This window comes from Marmota flaviventris, chromosome 1 (genome assembly GCF_047511675.1).
Source record: "Marmota flaviventris isolate mMarFla1 chromosome 1, mMarFla1.hap1, whole genome shotgun sequence".
NCBI lineage: Eukaryota > Metazoa > Chordata > Mammalia > Rodentia > Sciuridae > Marmota > Marmota flaviventris.
In genome coordinates, this window is record NC_092498.1 from 162632564 (window position 1) to 162651015 (window position 18452).

Consider the following 18452-nt stretch of genomic DNA (forward strand, 5'->3'; position numbering starts at 1 on the left):
CAGACATCAATTGATGAACCATTAAAACAAATTTAAACTTCATGTTAAAGGCTGAGAGGAGGCAGGCACTGTGACTTGGTGGAGGAGCCACTCACTCCACAAGGAAGTGAGGATGGGTGATCATTAAAAGCAGGATAACAAGGAAATCCTGTCGGAATTAAAAATAGCCTTGAGCTGGGTACAGTGGCCCATGCCTGTCATCCCAGCGGCTTGGGAGGCTGAGGCAGGAGGATTGAGAGTTCAAAACCAGCCTCAGTAAGAACAGGGTGCTAAGTAACTCAGTGAGACCCTGTCTCTACATAAAAAATAAAAAGGGCTGGGGATGTGGCTCAGGGGTTAAGCTCCCTGAATTCAATCCCCACTAACAAAACAAAACAAACAAACAAAAAACAACCCTGAAAAAAAAAATCAGGTTCCATATACAGAAAAGGACTTTGACCTTTCAAGGTCATGTTTGTCTGGAAGATTATCCAGATTGTCCCCCATCATCACTATCAGTCACCTCAAATACACACACACACACACACACACACAATATGCTGTATAGCTCTTATGTAACCTAAGGTGTCAGTTATGATTCCTTTTTCTTAGGGAAGAAGTCTGTGGGTAGTCTCCATGAACCAACAGCAGGTCAAGTCCCCTATTTCTACCCTGTTATACTCATCACATCTTCTCCATGGCATTAGTAGATCTTTCCTCTTCTTTAAAAATTTTTAATTTGTTCATTTTAGATATACATGAGAGTAGAGTCTATTTTGACATGTCACACATACATTGGTATAACTTCCCATTCTTGCCGTTGGACATGATGTGGAGTTTCCCTAGTCGTGTGTTCACATTTGAACCCAGGAAAGTTCTCTGTCCCATTCACTCCACTGTCTTTCCTATTCCCATCCTCCCCTTCCCTTCATTTCCCTTTGTCTAATCCACTAAACTTCTACCTTCCCTCCACCCCCACTTACTGTGTGTTAGCATCCACGTATCAGAAAGAACATTCAGCCTTTGGTTTGGGGGATGGGTTCCTTTCACTTAGCATGATATTCTCCAGTTTCGTCCATTTACTGGCAAATGCCATAATTTTATTCTTCTCTATGGCTGAGTAATATTCCGTTGTGTATATATACCACATTTTCTTTATCCATTCAAATGTTGACGCGCACCTAGATTGGCTCCATAGCTTAGCTATTGTGAATCGATCTGCTATAAACACATAACTGTAGTATGCTGATTTTAATTTGGGGGGTATATCCCAAGGAGTGGGATAATACAGAGATTTCCTGAGGAATCTCTGTACTGATTTTGCTTTAGTTGATGTTGTATTGATTATCTTTTTGAAAGCATGCCAGAGCAATATGGCCAAAAGTGAGTGGGAAATATGCTAAAAGCATCTTGACATTTCCCAAAATCAATATTGTGGCATGGATTAAAAAATACATGATGCAGTTACAATGATACAAATTGAAAATATCAGTATCATTGAAAAGCTAATATTGAAAATTGAAAAGCTAATATTCATGCATAATGTGATGTAAGCATATGGTAAACATCAGCTCAGATTTTCCTTGAAAATGTAGGGAACAAAAGATGAATTTACCATTATAAGTTCAACTCAGCCCAGAGCAGTTAAATAACTTGCCAAAGGTGACACAGCTTATATAAGCTTAGATTTGAACTGAGTCTTTCTCTGGAGCAGTTTGTTCAATAGGAATATAATTAACTGGCGTAGGGGTGCACACCTGTGATCCCAGCTACTTGGGAGGCTGAGGCAGGAGGATTGTAATTTCAAAGCCAGCCTCAGCAACTTAGTGAGGCCCTAAGCAACTCAGTGAGACCCTGTCTCCTGTCTCTAAATAAAATATTAAAAAGGGCTGGGGACTTGGCTCAGGGGTTCAGTGCCCTTGGCTTCAATCCTTGGTACCAAAAAAAAAAAAAAAAGAAAGAAAGAAATATTTAAGCCACATATGCAATTTTGGATATTTTTGAATTTTCTGGTAGCCATATTTAAACAGTAAAAAGAAACAGAGGAAATTTGTTTTAACATTTGTTATTACCCCAACACATGCAAAATATTATCATTTTAACATAGAATCAAAATAAAGATTATTAATGAGGTTTAAATTGTTTTTATCCTCAGTTTTGAAACCCACTGCACATTTTATGCTCACAGCACATCTCTATTGGAATGTAAATTTTTAACAGAAGTAGGTCATATGTATTTAGATTTCATACGTTTACAGTTGAAAAAGAAAGTTCACATACCTGAGTTGTTCCAAGCCTACTTTAAGAGCTTTCTAATATCTGAACTGAGTATTCATTTTTCCAATTTTTAATTAAAAGAGTGTTAAACAAAATTAAAGTCACAGCTCCTCAGTCCCACTGGCCACATTTCAAGTGTTTCGTAAACTGCATGTGACTTCTAGCTGGCCTATCAGAAGCATAGAACCTGGGCCCAGGCTCTAACCACTACTCCACGCTGCCTCCCTATTACCACACTAACACATACCATAAGGCCATTTGCATAGCTATAAGCTATATGTATAGAAGTCAGGAAAATAAGAATGGGACTCTATGCCCTGGGTCACCCAGAGTCACTTCATGCATCTTGGAAACCTCTCAACTGAGCTAACTGAGGCGTGCAGTGGATCCATGAATCTCAGGGTTTTAGTCACATTTTTCACTGCTGTGACTAAAAGGACCCGTACAGAACAACTGTAGAGCAGGAAAAGTTTATTTGGGGGCTCGCGATTTCAGAGGTCTCCGTCCACAGACAGCAAGCTCCATTCCTCAGGGCTCGAGGGGAGGCAGGACATCATGGAGGAAGAGTGTGGTGGAGGGAAGCAGCTCACATGGTGATCAGGAAGCAGAGAGAGACTCCACTCTCCAGAGACAAATAGAGACCCCCAAAGCCACGCCCCCAATGCCCCCTCCTCCAGCCACACCCACCTGCCTCCAGCCACCACCCAGTTAATCCATCAGGGGTCCATTCACTGATTGGGTTAAGGCTCTCACCACCCAATCATTTCTCCTCTGGACTTTCCTGCACTGTCTCACATGTGAGCTTTGGGGGCCCACCTCACATCTAAACCATAACACTCTGGAAGACATATTTGGAAAGGGTCTAAACTATGAAGCCAGTGAAGTCAGTGACAATAATCTCAAGAGACACAAAGGAAAAGATGTGCTATTGAAAGGATCACTTTACAAGGGACTTCTTTGAAGCAGAGAGCAAAATACATAAGAATCACAGTTTCCTCTTGGGTTTAGGGAAATGATGGGTCACCTCTCACCTTGTGAGTTAAGAACATGTTTTATTAGTTAAAAATGTCACGGTTAGTGGTTCCAATATAAAAATTTCAATTGGGTGTAGAAGTGGGGAAGGAGATCTGAAAATATAGATATTCCTTAGGGCATTAACTTGTCACCCAAGTTATCCAAAATCTTAGGGAATTCCTTCTTTAAATAGTTTATATATTCAGTCACGTTTATTTATTTTTTACTCAATGAACATTTACTGAGAAGCCACCATATGTTAAATACTTTACATATATGATCTCATAGAAATCATTACAACTGCCCTCTGGGGAACATGCTATTACTATTATTATTATTATTATTATTATTATTAGGTATCAGGGATTGAACTCAGGGGCACTTGACCACTGAGCCCCATCCCCAGCCCTATTTTGTATTTTATTTAGACACAGAGTCTCACTGAGTTGCTTAGTGCCTCACTTTTGCTGAGGCTGGCTTTGAACTCACCATCCTCCTGCCTCAGCCTCAAGAGCCACTGGAATTACAGGCATGCACCAGCATCCCAGGAAAATGTCAACAATTTTGAGAACACATGATTATCTGCTTATGTCCAGTGGAAAAGAAAGAGCCCACTTCCCTGGGATCCTGTAGGAAATGGCTTTCATTGATTCTGTTTTGGGCTGGACTTGGTAATATATCCATTTTTGTATTTATGAAATAAGCAAAATGAATATAAAATTCTTCCATTGATTGGTTCATGTCTGGCTCACAAGATCTGTACCTGGAACTGGAGTGACATCAGCTTCACCCAGAGAACTCAGCTGAGATTGAGGAGGGGTCTCCAAGAAAATTCAGTCATTTTGCCCTTAAAGAAATCTACAGAGCTTGGCCACTCTCGGTGCCCTAACTGTCCCAGGCCAAGAGAGTGATGTTGCCTACAAATGCCTGATATCATCAGTAAAATTTCACGTTTCAATGGGACTTAAAATAATTTTTAGAAGCAGTCAGTGTGCCATGTGATACTGGCACACTAGTTTGTTGAGACCATTGTCCCCCCAAAGTGGGGTGGGGGGATATAGGGAGGGTACAAGTGGTAGAAGACAAAGAAGGATTAAGCTAGATGTGGACTTTCATTTATACTAGTCAGAGGAAAAAAATTCATTAATCTTCCCTCAAAATTGCAGCCAATGCCAAAGGAGACACTCCATCATCCTCCATCACCATGATGGCTTGGCCATTTTCTGTAGTGACCCAGCTGGGAACTTAAAGAGAACGGTCATTCTCAGTTTTTATAAGGAGCTATGAATTTTAACAGGAATAAAAAATAAGACTATTTCTGTAAAACAAAACCAGCATACATCTCTGAGAAAATGAAGCTCCCAGAGAAGTAAACCAAAATTAAAATTTGAGTTTCAGTCTCTGCATTACATGTTTTATTTGTTATGATTGATTTTTGTGTGTGTGTGTGTGTGGCAGAGCTTGGGATCAGCTGTGATTGATTTTTACCAGTTAATTAGAGTGATTCCTGATTAAATCAAACATTTCCCCCCAGAGATGCTATAAATCTTTACTGTACCTTTTTTTATTTTTCTTGGCAAATAAATTCTATTTCCGTGTGGTTTTTGTTTTTACTCCTATCTCTTAACATGTTTCATAACAAATGCTGACAGAAACCGGTAGTTAGACTAAAATAAAAAGATGAAATACTTGAAGAAAAGCTTCTAGTAGGATCCAATTCCAACAGCAAGGGAGGTTTTAAAGGAAAAAAAAATAAAGCTGATAAAATTTACTTTGTCATAGTTTTGCTATTATGTTTTAATTTCTGCCCACTTGCAAAGCAAAATGGAAAAAAAAATAAAGACTCAAGGGGAGAATAGACAAATTGTGCCACATTTTATTTCACCTTGATGCTAAGAACATCTGCTGGATGAGGTTGTAAAATTCATAATTGAAATCCCACTAGACTAGAACATGAGCCCCATGTGGACTGGGAGGGTTCTGTTTATTTCCACCAGATTTTTGTATTTTCCATAATAATAGTTGGAGAAAATTGTTGGACAAATGCATTTAGGGTGAAGAAACTGATGTTCTCAGGGTCAACTGAGCAGGTGCTTCTTACAGCTGTGAGAGAATCAAGATTACAGCATGGGTCTCCTGATTGACCTTGACCTGATGTTGTTTAACCTGAATGATAATAGTAAGCAACAACATTGTCTAGACACATTGTCTCCATCCTTAGGAACATGTCTCCTCCGCCATATCATACGCTCCCAGTGTTCACTACCGATCCATAGGATCTTGAAATATTTGATTGTAGAAGGGCGTGGTGGCACATGCCTGTAATCCTAATGGCTGGGGAGGCTGAGGCAGGAGGATGGTGAGTTCAAAGCCAGCCTCAGCAAAAGCAAGGCGCTAAGCAACTCAGTGAGACCCTGATTCTAAATAAAATACCCAATAGGGCTGGGGATGGGGCTTGGTGGTGGAGTGCCCCTGAGTTCAATCCCCAGTACCCGCTTGTGTGGGATGTGAGTGGGAAGGCTGAATCACTTCCAGGTCTGTACAGAGAAGGGCCCAGGGTGGACGAGGCCATCTTTATCACATGCCAGGAGCTAGTTGAATAAAAACATTGATTCCCCTGGAGAACATACCCGAGAGAAGAGAACTAGACCCTGAGTTGGTGGTAAACCTCTGGACCAAACTCCCCTACTAAAAGTTTGACCGACCTTTATTTTTCTGCTTGAATTTCTTGAAGAAATCAAGTCATCCACAACCCAAGGGCGCTTGTAGACGTCCTACCATGTGCAAGTATGGTGATAGCCACTTAACACAAAATATTTCATTTTGTCTGCATAACCTATATAGGAAATAGTCATTAATTATATTATCACATTTTTACAGATGAAATAATCATGGAGGCTCAGAAAGGATCCAGGATGTGTCCAAGGTCTATTAAGTGGGCTCTACTCTGGCTGCTGAGCCCACACAATGCATTGCTGTGTTATAGTTCCTAAGAGGACATTGCCTCCTCTCAGACTCTCTAAAACTGCAGGAACTAGCCTTTTAATTTGTATTTCCCTCTTCCTAAAAGGCTCTTCCTGTTATTCATGTCTCAGGTCAATGAACATCTCTTAATTGGCTTCCTTTGGACCAGCTTATCTAAAATAGGACATTCCCAAGAACCTTTCCTCCATGATACTCTTCTCATTCTGTATATATTCCCCACGAGAATGTCAACTCCAGGAGGGCGGAGACCTTGAACGTCCTTGAACCCTGTCTTGTTAGTGCCTATCCCAGAGCTCCACATGGGGCAGGCTGTCAAAAAAATGTGATATTTTTGGAATACATGAATACCTAAATTAATTAGACATCCTTGTGATGATTCAGATCATAATCTCATTCCCATGATTGTGTGCTAATGAAATAAAGCATCGAAGAAAAAAAATAAAATAAATAATACAGCAATGAGCCAGGTGCATGCCTGTAATCCCAGCAGCTTGGGAGGCTGAAGTAGGAGGATCATGAATTCAAACCCAGCCTCAGCAACAGTGAGGCCCTAAGCAACTCAGTGAGACCCTGTCTGTAAATAAAATACAAAATAAGGCTGGGCATGTGGCTTTGTGGTCGAGTGCCCCTGAGTTCAATCCCTGGTACCCACTGCCCCCCAAATAATAATGCATCAATGGAGTCAAGATACTCATGAGCCTTGGTGGCCTCGATCATTGGCAGGCTTGTTCTGTGGTGGCGCCTAAGCATTTTGATGAGTCAGTGACTCTGCATTATCTCTGAATAGCCATGCTATCATTTTAAATGTCCTCTGGACCCAGTCACATGGATGGCTACCCAGACAGCTATTTAAGACAATAGGGAAAGGAACTGACTGTATGATTCATTGGCACCAGGAGAACAAAAGGAGGGGAAATGGAAAGCAGTCAAGAGGCTGAATAAGATGAGTCCTTGGCCATGTCTGAGTGAATTCAGGGGCCTCCCATGCCCACTCCCTAACCCACTTTATTTACTTTTTATTTATTTTAGGTTTTGGTACCAGGGATTGAACTCAGGGGCAATTAACCACTGAACCACATCCCAAGCCCTATTTAGCAACCCAACCCACTTTTTCTGGGGGACTTTGCAAAACTCCCAGCCCAGAGCTGTGCTCTGGAACACAGCCCTGAACCTGCCTAATGTCAGAACTCCACTTTGCCAATATTCCATCTCCAGAGCGAGCCTGAGGAAGTCTATTTTTTTTTTTTGTCTCAGAGGGCAATCGGGCTCTAAAATGTGGTAGGATTTGTTTCTTGGTGGCAGCCCTTTATCAATGATGGATAAAGTCAGTAAATAAATAATCCAATCTCCCATTCTGTGATCAATGATTGCCTTTGTCTGTTTTGTATTGCTATAAGAAAATACTGGAGGCTAAGTTCTTTATAATGTAAAGACACGTATTTAGCTCTTGATTTAATGAAGGGTGGGTTCCCATTGCTGGCACTCTGGAGGGGTTCCCCGGCTGTGTTACAAGATGACAGAGGAACAGAAAGGGAACCAGCCACATGCAGAAGCAGCCAAACAACAGCCAAACAACCTACTCTTGCAAGAACTCGCTCACTCTGGGAGATGAGTGTGCATCCCTTAATTAGGGCAGAGTCCCGTGACCTAATTACCTTCCCCTGGGCCCCCCTGTTAAGGGTCTCACCACTTATCAACACGACCACACTTGGAACCAAGCTACCAGCATGTGAATGTTTGGGGGACAAATTCAAGCCATAAGCACATCACAGCCACCAACTTCTCCAAAATTTCCTTGGAGGGTCCTCAGTACAATTGAGTTTTATTTGCCCTGGGCAGGGGGCTGTTTAACAACAGGAGTTTTACTGGCTTTTACCTCTCCCTCCCTTTCTCCTTCTTCTTCTCCTTCTTCTCCTTCTCCCCCTTCCCCTCCTTCTCCTCTTCCTCCTCCTCCCTCCCCCCTCCTCCCTCCCTCTCCCTCCTCCCCTCTCCCCCTTCCCATCCTCCCTTCTCTTCCTCCTCCTTTTTTACTTTGCTTTCTGGTGTCTCCTTGCAAATAAACTACCTGCACCCAAGTCCTTGTCCCAAGATCTGCTTTCTGGGGATCCTTTGAGCAAATGACAAAAAGATTCTCCCAGATTGTGAGGATAAAGAGAAGCCCTCTCTGGGGACTCCACAAAGAAAAAGGAAACCCCTTCTTTTGGCCAGTCAGAGGCACCCTTCAACCTCACAGCTTGTATTTTAGCCCATCTCTCCTGTCCCTTGTCCAGGGGACCTCAGTGAGGCCCAGGTGCACCACGGTACATTACCTTCCTGCCCTGGTTTCTTTCTTCATCCCCTCAGATACAGCCAATCACATCTAAGGTCATTCAACTGCCCCGAATCCTAAGTGACCCACCCCCCCAAACTCCCTTTTGCTCCACAGTAGTACTGGTATTTATGTAAATGTATGTCTTTTTTTTTTTTTTAATGTATGTCTTAATCAGCTTTTTCACTGCTGATATTAAAACATCTGACCAGAAAAATTTTAGGGGAGGAAAAGAACAGCTTTGATGGGCCACTTTGACTCCAGAGCTCCTTAGAAGGGGTTTTGGTCAGCTTTTGCACCACTGTGACTAAAAGACCCGACCAGCACAATTGTAGAGGAGGAAAAGTTTATCTGGGGGCTCAGGGTTTCAGAGGTCTCAGTCCATAGACAGCAGGCTCCACTCCTCGGGGCTCGAGGGGAGGCAGGACATCATGGAGGAAGAGTGTGGTGGAGGGAAGCAGCTCACATGGTGATCAGAAAGCAGAGAGAGACTCCAACTCCAGAGACAAATAGAGACCCCAAAGCCACGCCCCCAATGCCCCCTCCTTCAGCCACACCCACCTGCCTCCAGCCACCACCCAGTTAATCCCATCAGGGGTTCATTCACTGGTTGGGTTAAGGCTCTCACCACCCAGTCATGTCTCCTCTGAACCTTCCTGCACTGTCTCACATGTGAGCTTCTGGGGGACACCTCCCATCCCAACCATAACAATATATTTATTTAAAACTCTTCTTATTCTCACTACAGTGATTCTAATGAAGACTATAAATGTTTAGGTTTCTGTTTCCAAATTGCTGTACCATACATAACCTCACATGTGGTTCTTATTCCTAGAGTACAGATGAGAAAATTGAGACTCAGCAAGGCTAACTAAATTGCTCAAAGAAAAATGAGCCATTAAGCTAGAAAATGATTAACCTGGTATGTCAACATGGGTCTTGCAATCACAAATTTTAGAATCATTCCAGAAGCCCAGGCATCCTCCCTGAGCAGCCCAGGAGACAACCAGACATTTTTGGAAACTGGATATTCTTTCTTTTACTCTTCTGAGTTCCATAAATATCCTACTGATGTGCAAAGTCATTTAGAAGGATAGGATGGAACAGAGGAACAGCGTTCTAGAAGGACTCAGTATATATATTTTTTTCCACTAAATGGATGAATGACTGAAAAACAAGTACAGAGGAAATTGAATTTTTTTCCTATTCATTCCTTAATATGGAAACTTAAAACTCTAACTTCTGACAGTGGTGGCCTTTATACCAAAGTGACTTGAATGTGTAAAGAGAGGGTGAGTGGGAAGTGAAACCTGGTTGAACTCTTTTCCTTGAGTAGCTCTGAGACTTTCTGCAAGCATCTCACAGGGTTGCTTAGAGGATCAAATGAGATACCGTTTTTTCTGGTGCCAAGGACAATTTCAGGATTACAGTAGATTGATTGATTGATTGATTTTTGGATCAGGGATGGTTGAACCCAGGGGTGCTTAACCACTGAGCCCCATCCCCAGCCCTTTTTTGTATTTTATTTAGAGACAGGGTCTCGCTGAGTTGCTCAGGGCCTTGCTAAGTTGTTGAGGCTGGCTTTGAACTCATGATCCTCCTGCCTCAGCCTCCCGAGTTGCTGGGATCATAGGCGTGTGCCACTACACTGGCCACATTTTAAAAATGAATTGTTTCATGAATTAACATAGAGTAAGTGCCTACTCTATTGGTAATTATTGCACAAACTACCCCGGGAACTAATCATCGATGCTGCCAGCCCTCAGCCCTCAGTCTGTGGGGAGACAGGTTTTTTAATCAGAAGGTAGATTGGAAACACTCCGAGTTCTGACTGTCCTCTGTCATTGCACAGTTAATGTGCCCCTTGTTGCCACGTAGCTCTCGTAGGCAGGGAAATCACTGAGCCCAAGCTTTGTTGAGGCACGTGTGTGAATCATGGGCTGTACTGGGTTTCTCTGTCCCTTTCTCATTTTGGGTCTGTCTGCGTTTGTCAAAGCCGAGTGACTCAGGAAAGTGCTAGAACACAGAATGATATAAGCAGGGAATTTCCCACACCTAAGCTGGGGAGTCTCAGAGAAGGAGGTTGGGCTCACGGAACAGACCCAGAAACCCTGCATTTTAACTAGTTCCTCTCCTGTGGCTAAGGCAATGGTTAGGACTCTCAGCTCAGGAGGTTAGATGGGGGCTGGGCGTGGGGGGGAAACATTTCCTCATCTCCTTAAAAACCACTTAGTTCCAATGCCATGTCCACCCCTGCTGGATGACGGGTAGGGGGTTTGCTCACTTGGGATTCTCCTTCCCTGGGATGATCAGTGGCCTGGAGGTTATGTAGAATCACAGCCTCAGGGAAGCTTCTGTGGTCATTAACTGAAACCCACTCTGAGTGACACCAAGGGGCCACCCCATCCCCCCTCCACCCCACCCCCCCAGTTCTGGTGGTGCTGCTGCCTCAGGGACATACTGGGGCCTGGGAGTGACAGGAAGGCTGTGGCCTCTGATGTCTGCAGGGACTTCAAAGGCTTCTTCCCCTGGGAGGCCTGGACATCTCTCTGAGATGCTTTTGGAGAGGACCCCACAAGCCCTTGCAGTTTAAGACACACACACACACAGACAGGCACTGTCTCTGTCTTTGTGTCTGTCTGTCTGTCTATCTCTCCCCTGTCTCTTCTCAGTTTCCCAAAGTCCCTTTTTCGTCTAAATGAAATTCTCTCCTTGGGCTCTGATTCCCTCCGCCGTCTCTCCTCTCCCTACCAAAAGTCTAGCATCCTCTCCTCAGACTTGTGTAAATCAAGAGCTCACATGGGGACTGTCTAGTTCCCTGCTAGCGTCCCCTGAGGCAGGAGAGGGAGCAGAGGTAAATGAATGTCTGTAAGTGCCTCTGCCAAGGTGCTGGGCTGCTCCGATTTCAAAGCAGCGAGGAGGGGGGTCGAGGAGGGACCCGAGTAGCTGGATGTCTGATACCTACTGTACATCAAAAGATGAGAACACTCTCCTAAAAACATGTGTTTATAGCTAATTAGAAGTTAGACATAAAAGAGAATTGCATTGCAGCATTAGTATTTGAGCAGTTTTGTATTTGAGCAGAATGGAGGAGGGGGGAGGGGGGTGCGGGGGGGTGCGGGAGTGGGGGGGAGGGGGGAGGGGGGGAGATAGAGCACCAGGGTCTGCCCAGCCCCTCTCCCTGGAGAGCCTGCATCTAACAGCAGGAGGGGGAAAGTGATGGACAGCTGCCTTCTGCCATTCATTCACTGGGCATTTACTATATGCCAGTAACTGCCCTGCTCACATTTAAACTTCATATACAGGTGGGATGGGAGCTCCATATGGGAAGAGATTGCTTATTGCCCAGCCATGATTGGGGCTGGCACCTGGGTACTCTGTACCTATTTGTTAAAAGGATGAATAGACTGGGGTGGGGATCATAGGGACAGAGAAATATGGCAAATGTGGCTGTTTGTCTCCTTTACCTGAGAGCCTTCAACATTTAACCTGTGCAGTCAAACTCCAAAAAGGGAACACAGCACAGAGCAGTTCCCCAACTTGATTGATCATGGTTTCCTGTTTTCAGCGGTCACCTGGAAGGAAGTAGAACTCTGGCTTCCAGTTTCCAGTTCTGTAACCTACATCTCTCCATTGAAAAAAAAAAATGATGCTCCTTCGTATGGAGGCAGGCACACATCTGTAATCCTAGCAACTGGGGAGGCTGAGGCAGGAGGATTTGCAAGTTCAAGGCCAACCTCCCAACTTAGCCAGACCATAAACAACTTAGCAACTTAGTGAGAACCTGTCTCAAAATACAAAATGAAAATGGCAGGAGTTTTTTTAATATCCACAATCAATGCGATATATGGTATCAGCAGAATGGCAAACAAAACACTGGGTTAAATCCCTGGTACCAAAAAAAAAAAAAAAAAAAAGGTTAGATTGAATTATCTGTTTTCTAGATTAAAAATCTAGAAAGGGGAAGGCCATCACATGTGACCTAGATCATTTTGTGCCTAAGATCCTACAAATTATAATCCAATTCTTGGGAACTGAGCAAGATAAAAAAAAAAAAAAAACCCGAAGTTTCAAATTATGAAAATCAAGAATCAAAGAGGCAGCATCTCGGTTTATCTTATAAAAATAAAAATAGTAAAAAAAAAAAAAAAAAAGCAATTTAAAACTCTCAGCCAACAAATTAGTTAATTTGGAAGAAATGGATAGATTCCCCAAAAAGACACAAACTACTGAAATTGATTCACACAAAAGGAAATAACAAATCTGAGTAGATCTATCACCAGTACAGAGATGGAGTCAATCATCATTTATAAATTTCCCACAAAATGAGTCCTGGGCCAAAATGGTGAATTCTTCTGAATACTTAAAGAAAAATTAGTAACGAATCTTCACAAACTCTTCCATGGAATAGAAGAAGAGGGAACACTTTTCAGCTTGTTCTATGAGGTCAATGCTACCCTGATACTAAATCTAGACAAAGGCATTACAGGAAAAGGAAACTGTAGATCAATATCTCTGATGATCATAGACAAAAATACTCAACAAAACATGAGAAAACTGAATTTTAAAAAGTGATTCATCATGAGGAAGTAGACTTTATCTCAGGAATACAAAGTTATTTAATATCCACAATCAATGCTATATAGTGTATCAACAGAATGGCAAACAAAACCATCGAGCTGTCTAAATAAATACAGAAACATCATTTGACAAAATCCAATACCCTTTCATCATCATAAAAATGCACAATAATCTAGGAATGGAAAGGAATTTCCTCAGCCTGATAGAGTACATCTCTGAAAAAACTCAGGCTCACATTGTTCTTAATGATGAAAGGCTAAATGTTTCCCCCTAAGATCAGGAATGACACAAAGATATGGCCACTTCTATTCCACCCTTGTGCTGGTAGCTCAAGCCATGTTCATTCTATAAGAAAATGAAATCAGAGTCATCCCAATAAGAAAGGAATAAGTAAAACTCTCTCTATGCAGATGGCATGATGATGTGTATGGCTAATCCTAAGAAAGACACAGACTACCATTTGACCCAGCTATCCCACTTCTCTGTTTACACCCAAAAGACTTAGAATCAATATACTAGAGTGATGCAGCCACATGAATGTTTATAGCAGCTCAATTCAAAATAGCTAAGCTATGGAACCAACCTAGGTGTCCTTCAACAGATGAATGGATGAAGAAAATGTGGTATATATACACAATGGGATATTACTCAGCCATAAAGAAGGATTAAATTATGGCATTAGCAGGTAAATGGATGGAGCTGGAAAATATCATGCTAAGCAAAGTAAGCCAGTCCCCAAAACCCAAAATCCAAATGTTTTCTCTGATATGCAAATGCTAATTCACAATAAAAATCAGGGGTGAAGCTAGAGAAAAATACAGTTACTTTGGATTAGGCAGAGGGGAGTTAAGGATGGGAAGGGGTATGGGAGTAGAAAGAAGAGTAGAATAAATCAGACATTATTGCCCTATGTGCGTACACAATTACACAACCATTGTGATTCTACATCATGTGCAACAAGAAGAATGAGAAGTTATAGAGTTATATACTCCATTTATGTATGATGTGTCAAAATGAATTCTACTGTCATGTTATTATTATCATGTTATATTATTAGAACAAATTTAAAGAAAAAAGGAAAAAAAATAAATGCATCAAGATTGCAGTGTACAAAATTGTCTTGTATTTCTATGTACTAAGTTATAGACGGAATGTGCATCCCCAGAATTCACATGTGGAAGCCATAATATCTAGTGTGTGGTATTTGGAGAGGGGATCAGAGGAGGTACTTAGGATTACATGAGTCATGGGGGTGAAAGCATTATGATGGCATTAGCAACATTATAGGAAAAGACTGGAGTGAGTGGGTGAGGTGTCTCTCTCTCTCTCTCTCTCTCTCTCTCTCTCTCTCTCTCTCTTTCTCTCTCCTCTCTGCCATGTGAAACTGTAGGAAGACAGCATCCTGTAACTCCACAATACTGGCATTCTGACTGAGACTTCTCAGCCTCCAGAACTATGAGAAGTAAATGTCTATTTTTTAAGCTGCCCAGTCTGTGATTGCACTAAATTAACTAAGAGGACTATCAATAAACAATCAAAAATGAAATTAAGAAAGCAATTGCTTTTAAAATTGCCTGCAAATTCATAAAATACTTAGCAAAAAAAAGTAACCAAAGTAAGAGAAAACACGTGCTTTGAAAACTACTGAACACTGTTGAAAGGAATTAGAGAAGACAGACTTAAATAGGCATCCTTTGGGTCATGAGTCAAGAGACAGTATTGCTAAAATGGAAATATTCTTCAAAATGATCTCTAAATCCCACCCAATCCCTATCGAAATTGCAATTTTTCTTCTTTGCAGAAACTGACAAGTTGATTCTAAAATTTATGTGGAAACTTAAGGAACCCAAAATAGCAAAAAACAATCTTTAAAAAGAACAAAATTGGAAGACTCACATAGCCCAGTTTCAAAACTGAATACAAAGTTATAGTACTACTACAGTGGGGTACCAGACCTACAGATGGGACAGAAGTAATAGTTCAGAAATAAACCCTTACATTCACAGTGAAGTGATTTCTCACAAAGATGCTAAAAAAAGTAAAATAGCAAAAACAAACAAACAAACAAACAAAAAAAAACACCTGTCTTTTCAACAAATACAGTTGAGAGAACTGGAAAGCCACATAAAAGTATTAAATTGAACCCCTTTTTCATGCCCTCCAAAATATAAAAATAAGTCATGGATCTAAATATAGAAGTTACAATTTAATGACTCACAGAAGAAAAAGAAAATAAATCTTGGTGACCTTGGGCTAGAATATTGGGAATTTCCATGTTTGCATGTGGCCAAGCAAGAATATGGAAGCACCTTTGTCCTGCAAGCTTCCATTCTCCATGGTGCTACTCAAAGTTTAGCTCCACCTCTTCTTAAGACCCTAGCTTTCCTCTGGCTGGGTTAAATGCCGTCCTCCCCAACACACACACACACACACACACACACACACACACACTCACACACACTCACAGAAGTACTGATTGTTGTAAGCTGTATGCTTGACCCCACAGATCCAAACCATCATTCACACAAACTCCAAGATACTACAAACTCCAGGAAAAACAAAAATGAGGTTATTTCATAATCCGAATTACAGAGACTGGCAACTCAGCACAGACGATCCATTTAGCTGCCTCGTTCTTGTTCTAGTCCAATGGGTGGGCCTAAAATTGGAAATCAAAATATTGGCACTTAGATGGCAAGTGGCAGATTTTATGTCCCTATCCACCCCATCAATGTGCTTACTATGATGAGCCTCCAGGAGATCCATGGTCGAAACCCCCAGAAGTGAGTATTGGTGCAGGCAGAAAGGTTCTAGAACTAAAGAGCCACAGACCTAGAGGGCCATGAGGTCTGAGAATCACACCCAAGTTAGACCATGCCTCCCTGGTGATCTACACTAGGGAATCTTAGAACCTGTGGAGGGGGCAGGACACTGGGGGAGGGATAGGTGAGTGGTGGACGCTGAGTGGGCCCCTGGATGCCCCTCTAGTGAAGATCTCTCCACCTCCTCTGCCAACAGTGTTCTCAGCGGAAGCCTTCAGCATCCGCCCTTCCAAGGATGCCCTTGGCTCCTGGGATCATCTTTTCTTCTTGGGGCAGCCCACATCCAATGGCCCATATCAAGGAGATGGCCAGGAGTATAAAGACCTGGTTATCTTAGCCGTACTTAGGAAGCTCAATGAAACTTTTCTAACTCTTTGAAGAGTTGGCCAAAACTGTCCCTGGGCCTTTGACCCGCAGAATTACTCTGTCCAGTTCTAGTTCATTCTCTTTTCTTCCCCGAGTAATGGATCCCAAGGATTACCTCTGAGACCCTTCCAGGGCACACCCCCAGTCAACTTGCCACCTCTAACCTCCAACCCAGCCCCACCTCCCAGTAGTCCATTCAGCCATCAATACCCACTGATGACGAGGGCCAAGCCCTCCTGATCCACTCATTTTCTCAAAGCCCCCACTCTGGGTAGAAGAGACTGTGTGCCACTTTTCAGATCCAAACTACAACCGAACCTCAGTTTGTCTGTTTCTTTAGCTTGTCCTCTTCCACCCAGACTCTCCGGGCCATCATTCTTTGTCTTCACATCTCTCTATTCAATGAAGGATTCTCTGGCATTAATTTTTTTCTTCCCACAGAAGATGAAATTTCCAAGACGTTTCAATCCTGTCCTCTGACCTTATCTGGGCTTTCACGTTTAGATTCCTCCACAACAGGACAGCCAAGCCTCGGGGAGCCCCTAGCCTGTACAAATTTCAGGGATGGGAAGTAGAGAGGGCTAAGCCTACTCGCTGTTCCGAGTGCCTGCAGGACTTCCCAATTCAATGTAGTCTGACTTCTTGTGACGGACAGTGGGTGCCCGCCTTTAGTCAGAAATGCCAGAAAATTCACATGGACCTCACCAAGAGCCTTTGGCCAGTGAATGAACCGTGGGAATACAATCCTTCTAGCACCCTCAGCCCCTGGGTTTCACACAATTCCCAGAAGTTCCACAGTAGGATTCAACTCTAGTGGTGCCTGGATGCTACCCACCTAGGGACAGCACATCCGAATCTCACAGCCTGCACGCCCTGTCTCATCCCCCGCCCCCAACCCTGCCCCATTGCTTCTCTCACTTTCTAAATAGACTGTTTACACACTTGAATCTTTGCTTCAAGGTCTGCTTCTTAGGAACCGAAATGAAAGCTTATGCCATCCCTGACTATAAAGAATATATAGACTATTACACATCTATATAGATACAAAAGGACATTTAAAAAAAAAAGCAGGCAGGCTTCCAATGACCCAAAGAGAATTTTCTGTTTCTTTAAGCCTTTGAAATTGAGTAAATAGTGAATTAAGAATTCATCTCAGCTGTTTAGCATAGTGGCTATGTGTGGTGGCCCTGGGGAGCTGTTAGCTAATCTCATCAAAGGTTGTCCCCCTTGCTGAGAGAGTAAGGTCCTCTCTCATCTCCTCACCCTCCCCTACCAGGGGCCATGTTACCACCAGCACCTCCCTGATGAAAAATTAAGCCACTAGAGAAACCCAGAAAGACTCCTTTTAGGAAACAGAAACACTGTTCTGCTTTGGTCCCAGAATCAAAGAAAGATTTTGATGTCAGCAGCTCTGAGTGAATTGTTAAACTTTTATTTTGAGGCTGAAGGAAAAGTCACCTTGAACTGCGTCTTATGAATAGCCAGGAAGAGAGTGAAAGTGTTCACTTGGGTGTGTGTGCATGGGTGCGTATACACACACACACACACACACACACACACACACACGCACAAAATCACCAAGTGTGAAGTAGCTCATTTTCCTGAAATCTAGAAAGAAAGAAAGAAAGAAAATAAAAAAGTAAAGCAACAGACAACCTTTATTTTAGTGCTTCCTAGGTGCCTAGAACTCTCCTTACGACAACCCTAGGAGTAGGTATTTTACCCCCATTTTACAAATGAGTAAACTGCAGTTTAGAGAACGGAGTCACTTGCATGAATACTGAGAAAGAAAGACAGTACAAGTTCCATGAAAGCAGAGATTACATTTTGTTCACCATAGCATCCTCTAGCACGATGTCCAGGCTGTAGTAAGTGTTAGGTAAATGTGTGGGGCATGTTGGATGGATGTTGAAAATCTGTCTTGAGTAGCAAGTATTTGCTGCCAAAGGAATCGTCTAGGGTAGAAGCAGCAGATGTTTTCTGCGAAGGGCCAGATAGTAAATATTGAAGGCTTTGCAGGTCATAAGTTCTCTGTGGTCTATACACAAATGGAATATTCCTCAGCCATAAGAATAAAATTATGGCATTTGCTGGTAAATACATGGAACCGGGGACTCTCA